This window comes from Hyla sarda, chromosome 5, assembly GCF_029499605.1.
Source record: "Hyla sarda isolate aHylSar1 chromosome 5, aHylSar1.hap1, whole genome shotgun sequence".
In the NCBI taxonomy this organism is placed as follows: Eukaryota; Metazoa; Chordata; class Amphibia; order Anura; family Hylidae; genus Hyla; species Hyla sarda.
The window spans coordinates 32,592,587-32,615,580 of NC_079193.1; positions in this window are offsets into that span (position 1 = coordinate 32,592,587).

Below are 22,994 nucleotides of genomic sequence, written 5' to 3' on the forward strand. Positions count from 1 at the left end.
TCAATCTTCTCGTGATGAGGTCCGATGCACATTAGAAGGGGCTCCGTGCGGAAACGTATGGTACAGTCCAATCTTTCATTGTTTACACAATTGATGTAGAGGGGTCTGGCGAGACTGGTCACTGGGATGTTGAACCTGTTGACGAGAGAGGCCAAAATAAAATTTCCTGCAGATCCGGAATCCAAGAAGGCCATAGTAGAGAAGGAGAAGGCAGAGGCAGATATCCGCACAGGCACAGTAAGACGTGGAGAAGCAGAGTAGACATCAAGGACTGTCTCACCTTTGTGCGGAGTCAGCGTACGTCTTTCCAGGCGGGGAGGACGGATAGGACAATCCTTCAGGAAGTGTTCGGTACTGGCACAGTACAGACAGAGATTCTCCATGCGGCGTCGTGTCCTCTCTTGAGGTGTCAGGCGAGACCGGTCGACCTGCATAGCCTCCACGGCGGGAGGCACAGGAACGGATTGCAGGGGACCAGAGGAGAGAGGAGCCGGGGAGAAAAAACGTCTTGTGCGAACAAAGTCCATATCCTGGCGGAGCTCCTGACGCCTTTCGGAAAAACGCATGTCAATGCGAGTGGCAAGATGGATGAGTTCATGTAGGTTAGCAGGGATTTCTCGTGCGGCCAGAACATCTTTAATGTTGCTGGATAGGCCTTTTTTAAAGGTCGCGCAGAGGGCCTCATTATTCCAGGATAATTCTGAAGCAAGAGTACGGAATTGTACGGCGTACTCGCCAACGGAAGAATTACCCTGGACCAGGTTCAACAGGGCAGTCTCAGCAGAAGAGGCTCGGGCAGGTTCCTCAAAGACACTTCGAATTTCTGAGAAGAAGGAGTGTATAGAGGCAGTGACGGGGTCATTGCGGTCCCAGAGCGGTGTGGCCCATGACAGAGCTTTTCCAGACAGAAGGCTGACTACGAAAGCCACCTTAGACCTTTCAGTAGGGAACTGGTCCGACATCATCTCCAAGTGCAGGGAACATTGGGAAAGAAAGCCACGGCAGAATTTAGAGTCCCCATCAAATTTATCCGGCAAGGATAGTCGTAGACCAGAAGCGGCCACTCGCTGCGGAGGAGGTGCAGGAGCTGGCGGAGGAGATGATTGCTGAAGCTGTGGTAGTAGCTGCTGTAGCATCACGGTCAGTTGAGACAGCTGTTGGCCTTGTTGCGCTATCTGTTGTGACTGCTGGGCGACCACCGTGGTGAGGTCGGCGACAACTGGCAGAGGAACTTCAGCGGGATCCATGGCCGGATCTACTGTCACGATGCCGGCTGGCAGGTAGTGGATCCTCTGTGCCAGAGAGGGATTGGCGTGGACCGTGCTAGTGGATCGGTTCTAAGTCACTACTGGTTTTCACCAGAGCCCGCCGCAAAGCGGGATGGTCTTGCTGCGGCGGTAGTGACCAGGTCGTATCCACTAGCAACGGCTCAACCTCTCTGACTGCTGAAGATAGGCGCGGTACAAGGGAGTAGACAGAAGCAAGGTCGGACGTAGCAGAAGGTCGGGGCAGGCAGCAAGGATCGTAGTCGGGGGCAACGGCAGGAGGTCTGGAACACAGGCTAGGAACACACAAGGAAACGCTTTCACTGGCACAATGGCAACAAGATCCGGCGAGGGAGTGAAGGGGAAGTGAGGTATAAATAGGGAGTGCACAGGTGAACACACTAATTGGAACCACTGCGCCAATCAGCGGCGCAGTGGCCCTTTAAATCGCAGAGACACGGCGCGCGCGCGCCCTAGGGAGCGGGGCCGCGCGCGCCGGGACAGGACAGACGGAGAGCGAGTCAGGTACGGGAGCCGGGATGCGCATCGCGAGCGGGCGCTACCCGCATCGCGAATCGCATCCCGGCTGGAGACGGTATCGCAGCGCACCGGGTCAGTGGAGCTGCCCGGAGCGCTGCGGTAGCGAGAGAGAAGCGAGCGCTCCGGGGAGGAGCGGGGACCCGGAGCGCTCGGCGTAACACATACTATGCATCCAGAAAACCTATTATACCTATTGTGCTGAGTCACTACACTGCTGCCACCCCATGTACACCATGTCAGTAGAGCTCACATGTGACTGACATTGTGTGGCTGAGCAATCTGTTGTATTACATTATTATTGTTACTATATTGTACTGTGGACACAAACATGACAATTAAATGCGGGAGAGCAAAGGCACATGCCAGTGATGCCCCATGCTACCACTTCAGTGCCATCATCTATCCAAAAATCTTAAAGAGTACCTGTCATCAAACCAACTACCTCAGATTATATTCCCTAACTACTCCTAACACCCCTCCTGCCCTTAAATTTTTTTTCCGAGCTTTAAAAAGCTGTGTATCATACCTTTCCCGTTCACATTGTGAGAGCTCCCGGCATGAGAAAGTGGGTGTTCCTCAGCAGGTGTGATGTCACTGAAGCCTGCGAGAGCTGTGCCTCCCCATGTCCCACACACTTCCTGAGTTTGGTCTCCTGCCAGGCCGGGAGGAGACCAAACTAACTGTTTGACTTATGGCAGGGAACAGAATAGAGCCACCTAGTGGCTGTTTTTTCAATCACATTAAAAACATATAAAGGTTGAGAATTTTAACAGCAAGTAAATAGCAAAGTGTCTTATAATTACATAGGGAGCAATATATTAAAAGTTTAGTTTGGTGACAGGTTCTCTTTAACAGCTTCATTCTTGTATTGACCATTAATTCTTGGCTGTTCATAAATTCCATGATAGTAGTGACAAGATCTAGAGACCACCCAGCACAATAGTTTAATGGGTCTTATGCTGGGCTCACGTTCTGCAGGAATTGTCAGAATTGAGTTCCTGCACTTTTTCCACAGCAGGAACACAATTCTATTAGCAATGGTCCTGAAGGATCAGCCCTCGAGTGAAAATTTTGGATGAGTTCCCATACTTTTTTTCTTAGGACTTGACCCCTGGTCTTATGCTATTTATCCAAATCTGACGCTCTGCTGCACTAAACAATTTCATTTTCTAACGTAATGTTGTTTTCGTCCTGTAGGTGGCAGTAAAATCATTCAGTTTGCAAAACATTCTTTTTTTAAAAAATATTTTTTCCAATAAGATTTGTAAGCCTTCTTGCCCACGCTGTATATGAAATAACAGAGAAGTGTAAACATTCATCTCGCAGGCTGTCCTTTTCACTAGACCTTTCCCAGACTCCTGAACACTCCACAAATTACATTTACAGATTGTAGCATGTTCTGCACTTCTGCATCATGAATGTATTTTCTCATACATCTCAGCAGAAGGTGAGGACAAAGCGAATGAGTGGATATATATTTCAATCCCCAGGGATGAACCAGGCTTTTTAGAACTGCACATATATTCTGTTAATTCCTGATCTATCAAAAATAAGGAACTAATTAAAGGGGTTCTCCGGTGCTTAGACATCCCCTATCCAAAGGATAGGGGATAAGATGCCTGATCGCGGGAGTCCCGTCGCTGGGGACCCCCGTGATCTTGCACGCGGCACCCCGTTTGTAATCAGTCCCCAGAGCGTGTTTGTTCCGGATCTGATTACCGGCGACCACGCGGCCGGCGGCGTGTGACGTCACCCCTCCGCCCCCGTGTGGCGTCATGCTCCGCCCCTCAATGCAAGCCTACGGGAGGGGGCATGATAGCTGTCTAGCCCCACTCCCATAGGCTTGCATTGAGTGGCGGAGCGTGACGTCACACGGGGGCGGAGGCGTGACGTCACACGCCGCCGGCCGCGTGGTCGCCGGTAATCAGACCCGGAGTGAACACGCTCCGGGGACTCATTATAAACGGGGTGCCGTGTGCAAGATCCCGGGGGTCCCCAGCGGCGGGACTCCCGCGATCAGGCATCTTATCCCCTATCCTTTAAAGTGTACCTATCACTAAATAAACTTTTCTAAACTAACTCAGGCTATCTTCCCTAACTACTCCTAACACCCCTCCCACCCTTAGAAAAGATTTCAGAGCTTTGAAAAGCTGTGTATCTTACCTTTCTTCTTGTTCACATAGTGAAATCTTCCAGCAGAAGAAAGTGGCTGTTTCCCAGCAGGCATGAAGTCAGGGAAGCCTGCTGGGGGACCACTTCTGCCCTCACATGGTTGCAGCGCTGTGATGAATAGAAGACCTCAGGCTCTGTACAGCAGCTTTCAGTCTGTGCTTCTTTCAGTGAGGCTCTGTTCAGCTTTTAGTCTGTGCAGCTGTCAGTGAGGCTCTGTGCAGCTGTCAATCAAGCTCAGTGCAGAGAAACAGTTCCGGAGTTTGGACTATTGCCATTACAAGCAGGAGACCAAAATCTGAGATTTTGACCAGGCGGAATGTGTTCTGGCCAAGAAGGGAGACCCCTGGTGGACAGAAGTAGAGATGAGCGAACTTACAGTAAATTCGATTTGTCATGAACTTCTCGGCTCGGCAGTTGATGGCTTATCCTGCGTAAATTAGTTCAGCCTTCAGGTGCTCCGATGGGCTGGAAAAGGTGGATACATTCCTAGGAAAGAGTCTCCTAGGGCTGTATCCACCTTTTCCAGCCCACCGGAGCACCTGAAAGCTGAACTAATTTATGCAGGATAAGTCATCAACTGGCGAGCCGAGAAGTTCGTGACGAATCGAATTTACTGTAAGTTCGCTCATCTCTAGACAGAAGTATACAGCCAAAAAACTAACATAAAACATTTTTTTTTTTTTATGGTAGCCAATTACAAAAGTTATTTATTTGGCATAAGGAATCAAATATTAAAAATCATGTTTAATGACAGTGCCCATTTAAGCTTATTTTATATTTTTCTCCATTAGCAATAATGTTCAATATTTTTCTTTATTCTTTTTCTTTATATTTTTAGTATGTCCCAATAATCCTTAAAGGGAATCTGTCATCAGTATCGCCTGCATTAACCTATTGGTGCTTGTAGTGCGGGTGATACTGATGAAAATTATACAAACCGATCCCTGATCTGTGCCTCCGTTCCGCCGACATTCTTCTTTTTCTTCATTAGCTTATATCACTTGGGGCATTCTCATGGTGAAGTTCCATTCTGGCCACTAGGTCTAAAACGAAACTTCTCTGTTCTGTACAGATTATTTGCCAGTGATTCCTCCTTCTCAGAGCAGACAGGAGTACAGTGAAAGGTGACACCAGTAGAGTAGAGAGTAGTGCTCTCTGCTGACCTCTGCTGTCCATTTTAGGAACTGTCCAGAGCAGTATTTGTCTGCTATGGAAATTTCTCCTGCTCTGGACAGTTCCTAAAATGGACAGCAGAGAGCACTGTGATCGTGACATCAGAGGAAATGCATTTCTTTTTTAGATTTCTCTTTAGTATACAGCCCCTAAAAAGTACTGGAAGGATTAAGATTTTTGAATAGAAGTGATTTACAAATCTGTTTAACTTTCTGGCACCAGTTGATAAAAAAAAAAAAAAAAAAAAAAAAAAAAAGTTTGCCAAGGGACGGAAGTACCCCTGTAAAACCTCAGGGTCCCCAGTGCGAAATCCATAACAAGGCCCCTAAGGCTCTATTCACACGGGCGGAATTTCCGCCGGCGGTATACCGCCGGCGGAAATTCCGCCCGTGTGAATAGACCCTTACTATTGAACATCAGTTATAACACTGGCCTCATATAGGGAAGGGAACTTTTACACCCCACCAGGCTCCGGGACCCAAATGCAGCTTCTACCCCCCCCCCCCTATAGCTCTGCCCCTACTGGTCAGTGCAGTTCACCCCTCTGTGATTCTAGCTCTGCTGCCCGTACATGACTGAAAGCTGCGCTTGTCTCCCTTCTGTTCCACAAATAAGAGGTTTTCTTGGTTATTTAACCATGTGATGCCCAGCACACTATACAAGAGCTGCATTCTCATGACAGACCAGACACCCACCCTGCACCAACATGACACACTGCAACCTCAAAAAGCCCAAAGTTATTTCCATCTCATCTGGTATTTTACCTGAATTGCTTATTTACCCCGGCAGTACATAGGGGGTGGACCAGCATTGAGGTCACATTGTGTGTCCTGGCCGGGCTCCAGGGCCGCTGATCGACTTGTTAAGTGTGCGTATTCTTAGGGAACTCAGAATCAATGTAAACAGCACAAACAAGTTCTTGAGGCTTTTTTGGATGTTTCTAGGCTGGAATTAAATAATTTAGAGGCTGGCGCTCTCCTACAGAAGACCTTGGGGAACATGTTTACTTAAGTGCGAAATTGGCAGAGCATTGTGAGGATGGCGCGGAGCGCGGCAACATTTCTTTGACAATTTCATGAATAACTTTCTACCTAAATGGAATGAATTTTTTTTTTTCATTTTAAAGATAAAAATGTTACCCTAATAGTTGTATGTATGTGTATTTGTATGTATTTATATGTGTTTGCATGTTTTATGTGTATATGATTGCGAGTGTCAAGTGTATTTCTATGTGCATCTATTTGTGTTTACTGTATATATGTATGTTTTCTATATGTGAATGTACTCTATGCACGGCCGGACTGGCCTACCGGGATACCGGGAAAATTCCTGGTAGGCCGTCCACTTTGTGGGCCGGCCCGTGCCTGGCCACCCGGCGGCCGCTCACATTAGCACTCAAGGTCCTGAATTTAGTGTCAGGACCTTGTGTTCAGCGGCTGCAGAGTGGTGGAGCTGAGAGCTATAAGCTGCCAGTCCCGCCACTCATCCCAATACCTGCCGGGAGGCCGCACAGAATGTCTGTCATGGCGCCGGGGGCGCGATTACATCTTATCATTGCACCGCCCACACCGTGACATAGATGTTCTGTGCGGCCCGGATGGAGCTGTGTGGGAAGGTGAGTTTTTGTTGTTGTTGTTTTATTTTTACATAACCAATTTAGTTAAAGGGGTATTCCAGGATTTTATTTGACTATGCTACAGAGGCTGTAAAGTTAGTGTAGTTCATAATATAGTGTCTGTACCTGTGTGTGACGGTTTTCTCACAATTCTTCTGTGATTTTCACCCCAATATTTATTTTTAACAGCATACAAAATGACTGTTGTCTCAGATTTTTCCCAGATTGCAATGCAGCCGAGACCTGACTCACTAGTCAGCTGATGACAGGGAGCCTGTCTGCTTCAATGGGTGGAGGGATCGCTTGGTGGGAGAGAGATCAATCTGCAACTAATGCAACAGCTGTAGACACCCTGATTGAAAACCACAGGTCTTTTCAATGGATGCAGCTCATTTATGTTTCAATGGGTGGGGGGGGATGATGTGTGGGAGGGAGGAAAATGGAATTGTGGGATTTGTAGTCAAAAAAAGGTAGTCAAACAGGAAATACCAGTTCACAAAAAGCTAGCCACAGTGTTATGGTAATCTCACAACATAGCCATTTAGCCCCAAGACAAGCGCAGATCCTTCCTAAGCATGTCCATTACTGTCTGCCAGGTACATACTAAAATCACCTTATGGTGTAGAACCCCTTTAACATGGAGGGGGAGGGGGTAAGACTGCCTGCCTGTCTACCTACTGATACTATAATATGTTGGGGGTTGCTGCTATTAATAACTATAGGGGGCTGCTACCACTACTAACTAAAGGGGGTTTCTACCACTTCTGCCTAAAGGGGGCTGCTAATAATACTGCCTAAAGGGAGCTTTCGATAATACTGCCTAAGGGCTCATTCACACAGGCGGATCCACAGGGTTATTTGCGCTGCGGATCCGCCGACAATGGACCCTACAGTGATGCTCCCTCAGTGCCTGCTCATAGCAGCAATCTGCCGCTACGAGCAGACACGCTGCAATGTGCGAGTTGCCAGGCACATGCGCAGTGTACTCACACACATCGCGGCTGAGCTAGACCGAGAGCAGCGAGTACACTGAGCGGCACCTTGCACATCACAGCGTGGCTGCTCGCAGCGGCATAAAATACGCTGTGGATCCGCCTGTGTGAATGAGCCCTTAGACTGCGTTCACAGGTGCATATTTTGTGCTGCAGATTGGCTTCAGCAGATTCTGTTGCCCATTGAAGTCAATAGGAAGCAAAATCTGCAGCTGCATATCTGCAGCAAAAATACACACGTGTGAACACACCCTAAATGGGGCTTCTGATAATACTGCCTAAAGGGGCAATGCTGATACTACTGCCTAAAGGGGGCTACTACTACTACTACTACTACTACCTAGATGCAATTACAACTATGGGCAACTCAGCAATTTTTCCTCTGGACAGGTTTTGATCAACCACAGTGTACTGTAAAGTGATAAATCTAGGCGTGGATGCCGGTGGCTGAAGCAATGCTGTGGGGCTGGGATACAATTATTTCCAGGGCTGGTTTTCATCCCCAGTCCGGCCCTGACTTTATGTATTAGACATAATAAAATCCTGTCCCGGTTCCGATTGTCACGATTCGGCTGGCTGGATGTGGATCCTCTGTGTCAGCGAGGGATTGGCGTGGACCGTGTCGGTGGACCGGTTCTAAGATGCTACTGGTATTCACCAGAGCCCGCCGCAAAGCGGGATGGTCTTGCTGCGGCGGTAGCAACCAGGTCGTATCCACCGGCAACGGCTCAACCTCGCTGACTGCTGAGAAGGCGTGGGACAGAAGGACTAGGCAGAGGCAAGGTCAGACGTAGCAGAAGGTCGGGGCAGGCGGCAAGGTTCGTAGTCAATGGCGATAGCAGAAGATCTGGAACACAGGCTTTGGACAACACTAAACGCTTTCTCTGGCACAAGGCAACAAGATCCGGCAAGGAAGTGAAGGGGAAGTAAGGTTAAATAGACAGGGAGCAGGTGGAGGCTAATTAGACTGATTGGGCCAGGCACCAATCACTGGTGCACTGGCCCTTTAAATCTTAGAGAGCTGGCATGCGCGCGCGCCCTAAGGAGCGGAGCCGCGCACGCCAGGACGTGACAGCCGGGGACCGGGACGGGTAAGTGACTTGGGATGCGATTCGCGAGCGGGCGCGTCCCGCTATGCGAATCGCATCCCCGCCGGCAGTGTCAGTGCAGCGCTCCCGGTCAGCGGGTCTGACCGGGGCGCTGCAGAGAGAGAGACGCCGCGAGCGCTCCGGGGAGGAGCAGGGACCCGGAGCGCTCGGCGTAACACCGATTTGGCTAATCTAACAGATTAAATACGGACTCAGATTCAGAAATGTCCCAATTGCTCTTGATTGCCCAAGCAAAGTATGTACAGGAACAGGGCGCCCTATAGAAGACAGGTGTCCCTGCTCCTGAGTAGCTAGGCTGGGGGCAGAGTGCCTGCCCAGTGAATGTAGTGAGTGTAGACTGCCATGCATACATCACCACTTACCTATGGGCCACTCAGTGTACAGCAGCAGGGACTAAACAACTACAGTGGTCCCCCAACATACAATGGTAATCTGTTCCAAATGAACCATCGTTTGTTGAAACCATCGTATGTTGAGGGATACGTGCAATGTAAAGTATAGGAGGCAATACTCATGTGTCCCCGCCGCTCCGGACCCGTCACCGCTGCCCTGGTTATCGCCCTCCATCGCTGTAGCCGCGTCCCCGGGGTTTCCCCGTCGCTCCGGCATGTTGCTGCTGCCCAGGATCCTCGCTCTCCGTCGCCGCCATCACGTCGCTACGCACGCCGCTCCTATTGGATGACGGGACGTCGTGCGCGACGACGTGATGACATTGAAGGAGAGCGCCGGCGTAGCAGGGGACCCCGAAGAGGACGCGCCAGAGCCCCGAGGACATGTAAGTGATCGTCGGGTCACACGGCGCACCGTAAACGGCGGTCCGGTGGCAGCTGAAGCAGTCTGCGCTGCCGGATAGCCGTTTATGCGATGGCCCCGACATACAAAAGCATCGTATGTTGTTGCTGCCTCCAACATGCGATGGCCTCTGAGAGACCATCGTATCTTGAAATGATCGTATGTCGGGGCCATCGTCGGACGGGGGGTCACTGTAATTAATTTTTTTTTTGTGAAATTCGGACAGTATCTAATTCAATATACTCATCTTTAGTAACTAAATGTGTGTGTTTCTATGTGTTTGCCATTTTTTTTTTACCAGCCCTTGTCTCTTTCATTTTTTTTTTTTTTTTTAGTTTGACAGCCGTCATTTTGACGGGGAGCAACGGGCAACAGCGGGTTTTGATGGACCCCATTATAGTCAATGGGGTCCATCGGGTGCCACTGTTTTTCATAGGGATTGGCGGTAGAAAAAGACGGCGCAAGCTATATTTTTTCGACCTGGACCTGAAGAAGAAGGTGCAACCTTTGAAACGTGTTGTCCATACTGTAGACCACCATCCTTACCTTCAATAATCTACATAATCTGAAGTCTCCGGGAGTGCACCTTTTGAGCCATACAATTGGATTCCCCCCCTGGTCCAGAAGTCAGCCCTGCCAGGCTGCCTTTCTTCCAGCTGTTCCCTCCTGCATCTGCACCGCTGCTACAGCGGGACCGGCGGTCGGCTGCCTCCCGACACTGGAATACTTTTTGCAAGCGCTAATCAGTGTTGTGCCTGCCCGCACAACACACAAAGGTGAGCAAAATCTACCTTTATTCCTAACCCGCTTACCATAAAATCTGGGATTAACTGCACTATCAGTGCCGCTTCTGCTTTTTCTCGATTTTTTTTTAACTCCCGCTATGTTCCCCAGCGGCTGTCGCACTACCATGTCATAATGGTAGTGTGAATGAGGCCTTACATGTTGATGCGCAAACTTTTCTCGGCTCACGCCTTTTGCGCATGTTTTACTAGTTGTATGAAAATTGCATGTACTTAGAAGGCAACAAAAGCTGCATGTACATAAGCAAAGTTGGTATCCGAGTCACCAGTGTGAATGAAGCTATAGTGCTCCTGTGTGACATCTGCTCCATTCACTGTCTAGTGCAGTGGTCTCCAACCTGCAGACCTCCAGATGTTGCAAAACTACAACTCCCAGCATGCCCGGACAGCCAAAGGCTGTCCGGGCATGCTGGGAGTTATAGTTTTGCAACATCTGGAGGTGCGCAGGTTGGAAACCACTGGTCTAGGAGATCCTGGGACTGCAGCTGTCTTAATTGGTGGGGGTCCTCACAGTCTGACCCCACCCATAGTCATACATTTCTCATACAACTATGTATGCAGTGAGTGCCCTCTGGGGCTATATCAAAAATTGTATCATAATAATGGTATTGAGCACAGGGTGTCATGTATATTGTCTGTATATATATATATATATATATATATGGCTACAGAAAAGTAGTATACAAAGACCACCACAAGCGAGACATAGTCACTGGTGTGCAGATTGTGCATAGAGTGGGGGATGGATAACAGTGTATGGGTGAGAGTCACAGGACGTGTCTTGAGGACAACAGCCCCTACTGAGTACTAGCAGGCTGGGAGAGAAGCTATACACTAGGATACCAGGAAAATGGAGAAATCATACATGGATACCCAGTAGAATTGTACACTGGCTCCCAATATAAAGGCATGCTATTACATGGATGTGGTGTCCCTGCACCAAAGGCTGTCCTGTGTGCTTTGGACTTCCTCGGGCAGACCTATGGTCCAAGTGTTGTGTCCACTAAAGAACTAGTTGTTACAATTAAAGATTAGCGAACTTTTGAAAAATTCGATTCCGCCGATTTGCCAAATTTTTGGAAAAAATTTGGTTTGATCAGAATTTCTGGCCCACAGAGAGCCTCAATAGGGGTGTAGAGCAATTTGCTGTGTTCTAACACACATATGGAATGTGCTGGGGTAGTGAAATAATACTGTTATTCAGTATAACATGCAGATTACAGGCATCACTTTTAGAATCACTGCCGCACAGCAGCACAATGACAGAGCCTGGAGGTGGCATCAGCATAAAGAGACACGAGGGCTTCACAATTCCTAAGATTAAAAGACGAATTTTGAAATTTAAATTGAAGATTTAGCGTAGCTAGTGCTACCATTAAAAAAATTTAGGCCCAGACCCAGCAGCATCGGTAAACCATATATTGGCTGAATGACACAGTTGGCTGAAGCATGAGGAGACCATATAGTGTCTGAATGGCACAGCCTGGAGTTGGCAGCAGCATGAGGAGACCATTGAAATTTATGATTTTAAAATTTAAATTTAAGACTTTGAAATTGAAATGAAGGATTTTATAATTGAAATTTCACTACTCTGCCTGACATACTTATTGCGTATATGAGGGGGGTACAATACGCTTCACTTCGCTTAAAACAGTATTTGTCCAGAACATCAGCAGGTGTGTACTATTAGCTGTCCTTTCACAGTACATAGACCCTTGACAGATTAACAGGTATAAAATAGTATACTACTTAGATGTAGGTATGTGGTATGCACTTATGAGGGCAGAAAAATGTGCTACAGTAAACTTAAAAATACTTATTTTTATCTGTGTCCCAGATTCCAAAATTCCTTTATAATCAGAACTTGTCAGAATACCACCTTACATTCAAAATAAGAAAATTATACATACGTTCTCTGAAGAAAAGGATCCTTCATTAGATGACAATATGAGTATTTTGTGTTCCAGTGACATTAGCTCATCGGAGGAACAGGAAAACATGACACAACTGAATTCTGCAATTGAAGAACCACAACAAACAATGAATGACTTAAAGCCTACTGGAACTGAGGAACTTCAAAATGGTAAATCTACCACCTGGAATAGTCAGTCAATTCCAACAGCCAGTGGTCAGTATCCACCGTTCCCTGTTTCTGCTAGTCCTTGGCAATATTCCTTTTATTACTGGTCTGGTAAGAACAATAATGCTGGGAGAGTAACTCAAGGATAGCCACTTGTTTCCTACAATACACAGTCAATATATGGAGACCAAAGCATGAGGAGACCATTGAAATTTAAGAATTTTAAATAGAAATTTAAGATTTTGAAATTGAGGATTTTGAGATTGAACTTTTAACTCCCAAGTTTTAGTGTCCCGGGCCCCGGTGTGTGGGTACAAAGGGCCAAATCTAACAAGAAGTCACATGGAAGCACAATGACAGAGCCTGGAGGCGGCATCAGTATGAGGAGACCATATAGTGGCTGAATAACTGCCTGGAGTTTGTGGCAGCATAGGGAAACCATATAGTGTCTGAATGGCACAGTCTGGGGGTGGCTGAAGCATGAGGAGACCATATAGTGACTGAATGCCACAGCCTTGAAGTGGCTGAGGCATGAGGAGACCATATAGTGTCTGAATGGCACAGACTGGAGGTGGCTGAAGCATGAGGATATCATGTAGTGGCTGAATGGCACAGCCTGGAGGTGGCATCAGGAGTCCTGAAAGTGACCCTAATGCAAAGAATTTCTGAAACTGGGGACCAGCACCTTAATTATATTTTGCAGTATCCATGGCAGCACAATGAGAAAGCCTGGAGGTGGTAGCATCAGCATGAGGAGATCATAGAGCAGCACAATGACAGAGCCTGGAGGTGGCAGAAGCATGAGGCCATGCCAACTGAGGGTTGAGTCTGAGGAACCTACCGACTGTTGACTGGGGGTGTCGGATGTCACTTGGGATGAAGTGGATGGCCGAGTAAACCTCACTTGGGATGAAGTGGATGACCGAGTGAACCAATCAATCACGGCTGCTGGGATGCTAGTCACGACACGACTGCTAGCTGACACCAGGAGCTCAGACCTCTCCCTGTGACTCCAGCTGCCACACACCCCTACTCTGCTATGACCTCTGCCTGATGAATTTAGGCCTCTGACACTCCTCTGTGCATGTCCTGGCACTACTCTGCCTGACATACTTATTGCGTATATGAGGAGAGTACAATACACTTCACTACGCTTAAAACAGTATTTGTCTAGAACAGCAGCCGATGAGTACTTTTGTCTGTCCTTTCACAATATCTAGGCCCTTGACAGATTAACAAGTACAAAATAGTACACTACTTAGATGTAGGTATGCGGTATGCACTTATGAGGGCAGAAAAAAGCGCTACTGTACACTTAAAAAAGTATCTGAGTACACCACCAGCCGGTGATTACTTTTGTCTGTCCTTTCACAGTATGTAGGCCCTTGAAAGATTAACAGGTACAAAATAGTACACTACTTAGATGTACGTATGTGGTATGCACTGATGAGGACAGAAAAATGCGCTACTGTACCCTTAAAAAAATATATTTTTGTAAAACACCAGCAGTACACAACAGTGCTGCAGCCAAAAAAGCTGTGTACTAAACACAAAATTGCACTCTGTAAAAGACGATTAGGAATGGACTGCTGTGTATTATACTGTCTACAGACTAGTATAACCAGCAGATGATTTGTTGTGGAACAAAGACACAGAATAGCGCTGAAAAATTATTCCTGCCTCCTCTGCTAAAGTTTATGAAGGTGAGCTAGCTTGCTGAAATGTATGAGGCAACACACAGCTATCTGCCCCTCTCTGTAATACTGTGCTGAAGAAAGTGACTGGGAGGTTAATGGCTCCAGTAAAAATCCTTTTCAGTGAAAAAAACAATGCTCTCCGTCCACGAGAACGCGGATGTGACTAGGAGGATGTTAAACGCTGCTGGACTGTGGGTTCTGCGTCCTGTCTCTCTGCAGTGTATTGTAATGAAGTGAGGAGCCAGAATTATGGCTGCCGAATATATAGGGCTGTGACATCACAGGGGTAACTGGCTGGTGATAGGCTGCACATCCTGCATGTGATTCAGGGTCATCCCGCCTACTTCCCTTCCCGCCTTCCCAGCGTCCCTTGCCCCATGTACTGACATGTGGATCCCTGGAACCTGCACCGCAGTAAATGGAGTTTAATGAAGCGATTTGCGCAGTAAAATCACGGCGATATTTGCATTCGTTGCAAATCTAATATTTCCTGAAATTCGTAAAGAATTTGTATTCGTTAGCTTCTATTCGCTCATCTCTAGTTACAATTATTATGTTTAACCACTTTATCAAATGGTTAATATATTTTCATAAGTACTGTTGACGCACTAATTATATGGCCGAAAAATGAATCACTATGTTTATTAGCATAATAGCATGATGTCGGCCATTTTGTGTATAATCTAAGTAGGCCGCAATCCTAAAGTTTCATCTTTACAAATGTGCAAACCTGAGAAGACTTCTTGTCTCCTTAGATATTTATGACTGAGATAAGGATAGGAGAAGGCCAGTTAGTTACACTCTCTAGACTACGACACTACTGCAATTCAATCAAGGTAAAGGGGGGGTAAATGGAGAGGAGGGGGGAGGGGGGGGTTGAGATAAGAAACTGTGAAATAATTATGTCTTATCCAAATAAACATTAGTTCTATATATATATAAGGTAATCAGTAGGTCATATGATATTGTCATATGACCTCATCAGTATATATCTATTATCTTATATATGATTCTCACTAGGAGTATTGATTAGTGATTGCATTCCTAAGACATGGTGGGAAGGTTATAGCGTCTCATGTAAAGACTTTGAGTCTTTTGTGGAAAGCTTTATTATTCTGACTAACAATTAAAGGGGTACTCCGGTGGAAAACTTTTTTTTTTTTTTATTAACTGGTGCCAGAAAGTTAAACAGATTTGTAAATTACTTCTATTAAAAAATCTTAATCCTTCCTGTACTTATCAGCTGCTGAATACTACAGCGGAAATTATTTTCTTTTTGAAACACAGAGCTCTCTGCTGACATCATGACCACAGAGCTCTCCGCTGACATCTCTGTCCATTTGAGGAACTGTCCAGAGCAGCATATGTTTGCTATGGGGATTTTCTCCTACTCTGGACAGTTCCTAAAATGGACAGAGATGTCAGCAGAGAGCACTGTGCTCATGATGTCAGCAGAGAGCTCTGTGCTCATGATGTCAGCAGACAGCTCTGTGTTTCAAACGCAAAATAATTTCCACTGTAGTATTCAGCAGCTAATAAGTACTGGAAGGATTAAGATGTTTTAATAGAAGTAATTTACAAATCTGCTTAACTTTTTGGCACCAGTTGATTTAAAAAAAAGTTTTTCATTGGAGTTCCCCTTTAATTACTTATATATGTCAAAGATAATCTTGGAATTTGTAATTTAGGACTCCATACGTCAAGTGTGGAATGTAGGTTTGAGACCAGTTATTGACAGTTAACCCTTAAAGGGGTACTCAGCTGCTCAGCGTTTGGAACAAACTGTTATGAACGCTGGAGCTGGCGCTATGAGCTTGTGATCTCACAGCCCCGCCACCTCATGATGTCAGGCCCCGCCTCCTCAATAAGCAGTGGAGTACCCCTTTAATGGTAATGATGCTAATTGCCTATACAATAGCACCTCTAGAATGTGGGTAGTTGTCATTACACCATCATGAAAGGCATTATGGGTGATATGCCTAAATGCATTCTGGGTAGTATAGTGATGTCATAGTCATTACCATATGTACATGCCCAACCTACATTCATTGGGGAATTCCAATTAAGGAGGGTGTGTCTAACTAATTAAATAGTCTGTTAAACCAGATGTTACAGAAAAAAAATACACAAAGAAGAGACCTAGGGACACACCTAGAGCTAGAGAAAAGACGGAGAGGTCTGCCACAAGATGGAAGCCATTAAAGCCACGATATCGTAGATCCCAGCAAGCCAGATTGATCACAGGGTACAGACTATGGCTATCCCTGACTATGCAATGATGGACCACTCAGCTTTCCTAGGAATGGAAACGAGATTCTTACTTGGACTTGGTAAGAGATACAAAAATGGTACTTAAGACTAATTTGGATAATGTGGATGGAATTATACCGTCTAGATTGGCGAATAATTTAATAAAATAAAATAATGAATTACCTCCATATTGAGATTATAGTTTGAGGATATTGTGTAACCTGATGTTGGTGTTTTTCTTTACCCCCCCCTATGTCTGGCCCAGGAGAAGCTGTCTCCAACCTTGGAATGTGTATAGGCTAACGGTGCCCTGGCGTCACGAAGTGATAAGGTAGTCCAAGCAATCCCGTGGCACCACATGGGCTCCTAGTGCAATGGTTTGCACACCTGCATTTGGGGTTTTTCTGCCATTATTTTCTGCAATTCGATTGGGTTAAAGTTAGGGCTCTGGCTGGGCCACTCAAGGACATTCACAGAGATGTCTCTAAACCACTCCTGTGTTATCTTAACTGTGCATTTACATTCATTGTCTTGTTGGAAGGTGACCCTTCGGCCCAGTCTGAGGTCCAGAGCTCTGGATCAGGTGTTCATTATAAATATCTTTGTGCTTTGCTCCATTTAGCTTTACCTCAACCCTGACCAGTGTCTATTTTCCAGCTGCCAAAAAACATTCCCACAGTATGATGCTGCCCCCACCATGCTTCACTGTAGGGATGGTACTAGGCAGATGATGGGTAGTGTTTAGTTTCCTCCAGACATGATGCTGCCTCCACCATGATCACTGTAGGGATGGTATTGGGCGGGTGATGGGCAGTGCCTGTTTTCTCCAGATTTGAAGCTGCCCAATTTCCATTTTAGTTTAATCAGACCAGAGCATCTTGTTTCTCACAGACTGAGACTCCTTTAGGGGTTTTGTTTTGCAAACTCCAGACATATTTCATGTGTCTTTTACTGAAGAGAAGCTTCTTTCTGGCCACTTTGCCATAAAGCCCAGATTGTGGAGGCTGCGCACCTCTTTTACCAAGGTTTTTTCTTCTGATATACATTGTCAGCTGTGAGACCCTATATAGACAGGGCTGTGTCTTTCCAAATCCTGTCATTTCATCTGAATTTACTACAAATGACTCCGACCAAAGTAGAGAAACATCTCAGAAATAATCAAGAGGAACAGGAGATAAAGTTCAAGCATCATAGCAAAGGGTCTGAATACTTATGTACACTGAACAGTGCAGAATAGCAGAAAGCTTCTTTAAAATCTTAGTAAAAGACCTCAACATACATAACAAAATGTTATAAAGTCAAAGGGGATACGTTTCTGATCATTGGGGGTCTGATTGCTGGGGCTCCGATTGATCTCCTGTACAGGGGCCAGCTACTCATCTCTCCTTGGCGCGCTCCAGCTCCCACCTTCGGAATGGGCTTCAGTGACACCCCGCTCAGCAAATGACCAGCTCCACTGTTGATTTTCTAAGCCGGCCGTCACTGCAGCTGACAATATCTGGGCCATTGGAATCAAGCACAGATACGTTGGCGTGCCATTTTGACATGTTGCTAACGTATGGTGGCACAACAATTGTAACAATGGAAGGCACAACCGTGGTATTAACATACCCTAAGATATTCTATGTCATGGTCTCTGACCAGTGATCCTCCAGATGCTGCAGACTGCAACTCAGGGCCGGCCCTATCATGGGACCTGGTGGTACCATTGGTCCCAAGCATCACTTTTCAGCCCCCCCCTTTTTTTTTGTGCCCCCTGCTGCTGTGCCGCCGCTGCTCACTGTTCTAAAGTGGCTGTGGTTCTGGCACAGCCCAAGCTGCTAAATAGCGCACTACTTTAACATAGTGAGCCTGCGGCCGGCTGGCCTGGGTCTGATGAGGGACGTTCCTCTGAAACTATGCTACCTAATGTGGGGAAACTGCTACCTAATGTGGGGAAACTATGCTACTTAATGTGGGGAATCTATGCTACCTAATGTGGGGAACTATGCTACCTAATGTGGGGAATCTATGCTACCTAATGTGGGGAAACTATCCTGCCTAATGTGGGAAAACCATGCTACCTAATTTGGGGAATCTATGCTACCTAATGTTGGGAAACTCTGCTACCTAATGTGGGGAATCTATGCTACCTAATTGTTACGCCGAGCGCTCCGGGTCCCCGCTCCTCCCCGGAGCGCTCGCAACATCCTCACTACGGCAGCGCCCCGGTCGGATCCACTGACCGGGTGCGCTGTGATTCCGCCTCCAGCCGGGATGCGATTCGCGATGTGGGTGGCGCCCGCTCGCGATGCGCACCCCGGCTCCCGTACCTGACTCGCTCTCCGTCAGTCCTGTCCCGGCGCGCGCGGCCCCGCTCCCTAGGGCGCGCGCGCGCCGGGTCTATGCGATTTAAAGGGCCACTGCGCCACTGATTGGCGCAGTGGTTCTAATTAGTGTGTTCACCTGTGCACTCCCTATGTATACCTCACTTCCCCTGCACTCCCTCGCCGGATCTTGTTGCCATCGTGCCAGTGAAAGCGTTTCCTTGTGTGTTCCTAGCCTGTGTTCCAGACCTCCTGCCGTTGCCCCTGACTACGATCCTTGCTGCCTGCCCCGACCTTCTGCTACGTCCGACATTGCTTTTGTCTACTCCCTTGTACCGCGCCTATCTTCAGCAGTCAGAGAGGTTGAGCCGTTGCTAGTGGATACGACCTGGTTACTACCGCCGCTGCAAGACCATCCCGCTTTGCGGCGGGCTCTGGTGAAAACCAGTAGTAACTTAGAACCGGTCCACTAGCACGGTCCACGCCAATCCCTCTCTGGCACAGAGGATCCACCTCTTGCCAGCCGAATCGTGACAGTAGATCCGGCCATGGATCCCGCTGAAGTTCCTTTGCCAGTTGTCGCCGACCTCACCACGGTGGTCGCCCAGCAGTCACAACAGATAGCGCAACAAGGCCATCAGCTGTCTCAACTGACTGTCATGCTACAGCAGCTACTACCACAGCTTCAACAATCATCTCCTCCGCCAGCTCCTGCACCTCCTCCGCAGCGAGTGGCCGCTTCCGGCCTACGACTATCCTTGCCGGATAAATTTGATGGGGACTCTAAGTTTTGCCGTGGCTTTCTTTCACAATGTTCCCTGCACTTGGAGATGATGTCGGACCAGTTTCCTACTGAAAGGTCTAAGGTGGCTTTCGTAGTCAGCCTTCTATCTGGGAAAGCTCTGTCATGGGCCACACCGCTCTGGGACCGCAACGACCCCGTCACTGCCTCTGTACACTCCTTCTTCTCGGAAATTCGAAGTGTCTTTGAGGAACCTGCCCGAGCCTCTTCTGCTGAGACTGCCCTGCTGAACCTGGTCCAGGGTAATTCTTCCGTTGGCGAGTACGCCATACAATTCCGTACTCTTGCTTCTGAACTGTCCTGGAATAATGAGGCCCTCTGCGCGACCTTTAAAAAAGGCCTATCCAGCAACATTAAAGATGTTCTGGCCGCACGAGAAATTCCTGCTAACCTACATGAACTCATTCATCTAGCCACTCGCATTGACATGCGTTTTTCCGAAAGGCGTCAGGAGCTCCGCCAGGATATGGACTTTGTTCGCACGAGGCGTTTTTTCTCCCCGGCTCCTCTCTCCTCTGGTCCTCTGCAATCCGTTCCTGTGCCTCCCGCCGTGGAGGCTATGCAAGTTGACCGGTCTCGCCTGACACCTCAAGAGAGGACACAACGCCGTATGGAGAATCTCTGCCTGTACTGTGCCGGTACCGAACACTTCCTGAAGGATTGTCCTATCCGTCCTCCCCGCCTGGAAAGACGTACGCTGACTCCGCACAAAGGTGAGACAGTCCTTGATGTCAACTCTGCTTCTCCACGTCTTACTGTGCCTGTGCGGATATCTGCCTCTACCTTCTCCTTCTCTACTATGGCCTTCTTGGATTCCGGATCTGCAGGAAATTTTATTTTGGCCTCTCTCATCAACAGGTTCAACATCCCGGTGACCAGTCTCGCCAGACCCCTCTACATCAATTGTGTTAACAATGAAAGATTGGACTGTACCATACGTTACCGCACGGAGCCCCTCCTAATGTGCATCGGACCTCATCACGAAAAAATTGAGTTTTTGGTCCTCCCCAATTGCACTTCCGAAATTCTCCTTGGACTACCATGGCTTCAACGCCATTCCCCAACCCTTGATTGGTCCACAGGGGAGATCAAGAGCTGGGGTACCTCTTGTTTCAAGGACTGCCTTAAACCGGTTCCCAGTACTCCCTGCCGTAACCCTGTGGTTCCCCCTGTAACCGGTCTCCCTAAGGCCTATATGGACTATGCTGACGTATTTTGCAAAAAACAAGCTGAGACTTTACCTCCTCACAGGCCTTATGACTGTCCTATTGACCTCCTCCCGGGCACTACTCCACCCCGGGGCAGAATTTATCCTCTGTCCGCCCCAGAGACTCTTGCTATGTCTGAATACATCCAGGAAAATTTAAAAAAAGGCTTTATCCGCAAATCCTCCTCTCCTGCCGGAGCTGGATTTTTCTTTGTGTCCAAAAAAGATGGCTCCCTACGTCCTTGCATTGACTACCGCGGACTTAATAAAATCACGGTAAAGAACCGCTACCCCCTACCTCTTATCTCTGAACTCTTTGATCGCCTTCAAGGTGCCCACATCTTTACCAAACTGGACTTAAGAGGTGCTTATAATCTCATCCGCATCAAGGAGGGGGACGAATGGAAAACTGCATTTAACACTAGAGATGGACACTTTGAGTATCTGGTCATGCCCTTTGGCCTGTGCAACGCCCCTGCCGTCTTCCAAGACTTTGTTAATGAAATTTTTCGTGATCTCTTATATTCCTGTGTTGTTGTGTATCTGGACGATATTCAGATTTTTTCTGCCAACTTAGAAGAACACCGCCAGCATGTCCGCATGGTTCTTCAGAGACTTCGAGACAATCAACTGTATGCCAAAATGGAGAAATGTCTGTTTGAATGTCAATCTCTTCCTTTCCTAGGATACTTGGTCTCTGGCCAGGGACTACAAATGGACCCTGATAAACTCTCTGCCGTCGTAGATTGGCCACGCCCCTCCGGACTCCGTGCTATCCAACGTTTTTTGGGGTTCGCCAATTATTACAGACAATTTATTCCACATTTTTCCACCATTGTGGCTCCTATCGTGGCTTTAACCAAGAAAAATGCCAATCCTAAGTCATGGCCTCCTCAAGCGGAAGACGCTTTTAAACGGCTCAAGTCTGCCTTTTCTTCTGCCCCCGTGCTCTCCAGACCTGACCCATCTAAACCCTTCCTATTGGAGGTTGATGCCACCTCAGTGGGAGCTGGAGCGGTCCTTCTTCAAAAAAATTCTTCCGGGCATGCTGTTACTTGTGTTTTTTTTTCTAGGACCTTCTCTCCGGCGGAGAGGAACTACTCCATCGGGGATCGTGAGTTACTGGCCATTAAATTAGCACTTGAGGAATGGAGGCATCTGCTGGAGGGATCAAAATTTCCAGTTATTATTTACACCGATCACAAGAATCTCTCCTATCTCCAGTCTGCCCAACGGCTGAATCCTCGCCAGGCCAGGTGGTCTCTGTTCTTTGCCCGGTTTAATTTTGAAATTCACTTTCGCCCTGCCGACAAGAACATTAGGGCCGATGCTCTCTCTCGTTCCTCGGATGCCTCGGAAGTAGAGCTCTCTCCGCAACACATCATTCCTCCTGATTGCCTGATCTCCACTTCTCCAGCCTCCATCAGGCAAACCCCTCCAGGGAAGACCTTCGTCTCTCCACGCCAACGCCTCGGAATCCTCAAATGGGGTCACTCCTCCCACCTCGCAGGCCATGCGGGCATAAAAAAATCCTTGCAACTCATCTCTCGTTTCTATTGGTGGCCGACTCTGGAGACGGATGTTGTTGATTTTGTGCGGGCCTGCACTGTCTGTGCCAGAGATAAGACTCCTCGCCAGAAGCCTGCTGGTCTCCTTCATCCTCTGCCTGTCCCCGAACAGCCTTGGTCTCTGATTGGTATGGACTTTATTACAGACTTGCCCCCATCCCCTGGCAACACTGTTGTTTGGGTGGTCGTTGATCGATTTTCCAAGATGGCACATTTTATTCCTCTTCCTGGTCTTCCTTCAGCACCTCAGTTGGCAAAACAATTTTTTGTACACATTTTTCGTCTTCACGGTTTGCCCACGCAGATCGTCTCGGATAGAGGCGTCCAATTCGTGTCAAAATTCTGGAGGGCTCTCTGTAAACAACTCAAGATTAAATTAAACTTTTCTTCTGCTTATCATCCTCAATCCAATGGGCAAGTAGAAAGAATTAACCAAGTCCTGGGTGACTATTTACGGCATTTTGTTTCCTCCCGCCAGGATGACTGGGCAGATCTTCTACCATGGGCCGAATTCTCGTACAACTTCAGAGTCTCTGAATCTTCTTCCAAATCCCCATTTTTCGTGGTGTACGGCCGTCACCCTCTTCCCCCCCTCCCTACTCCCTTGCCCTCTGGTTTGCCCG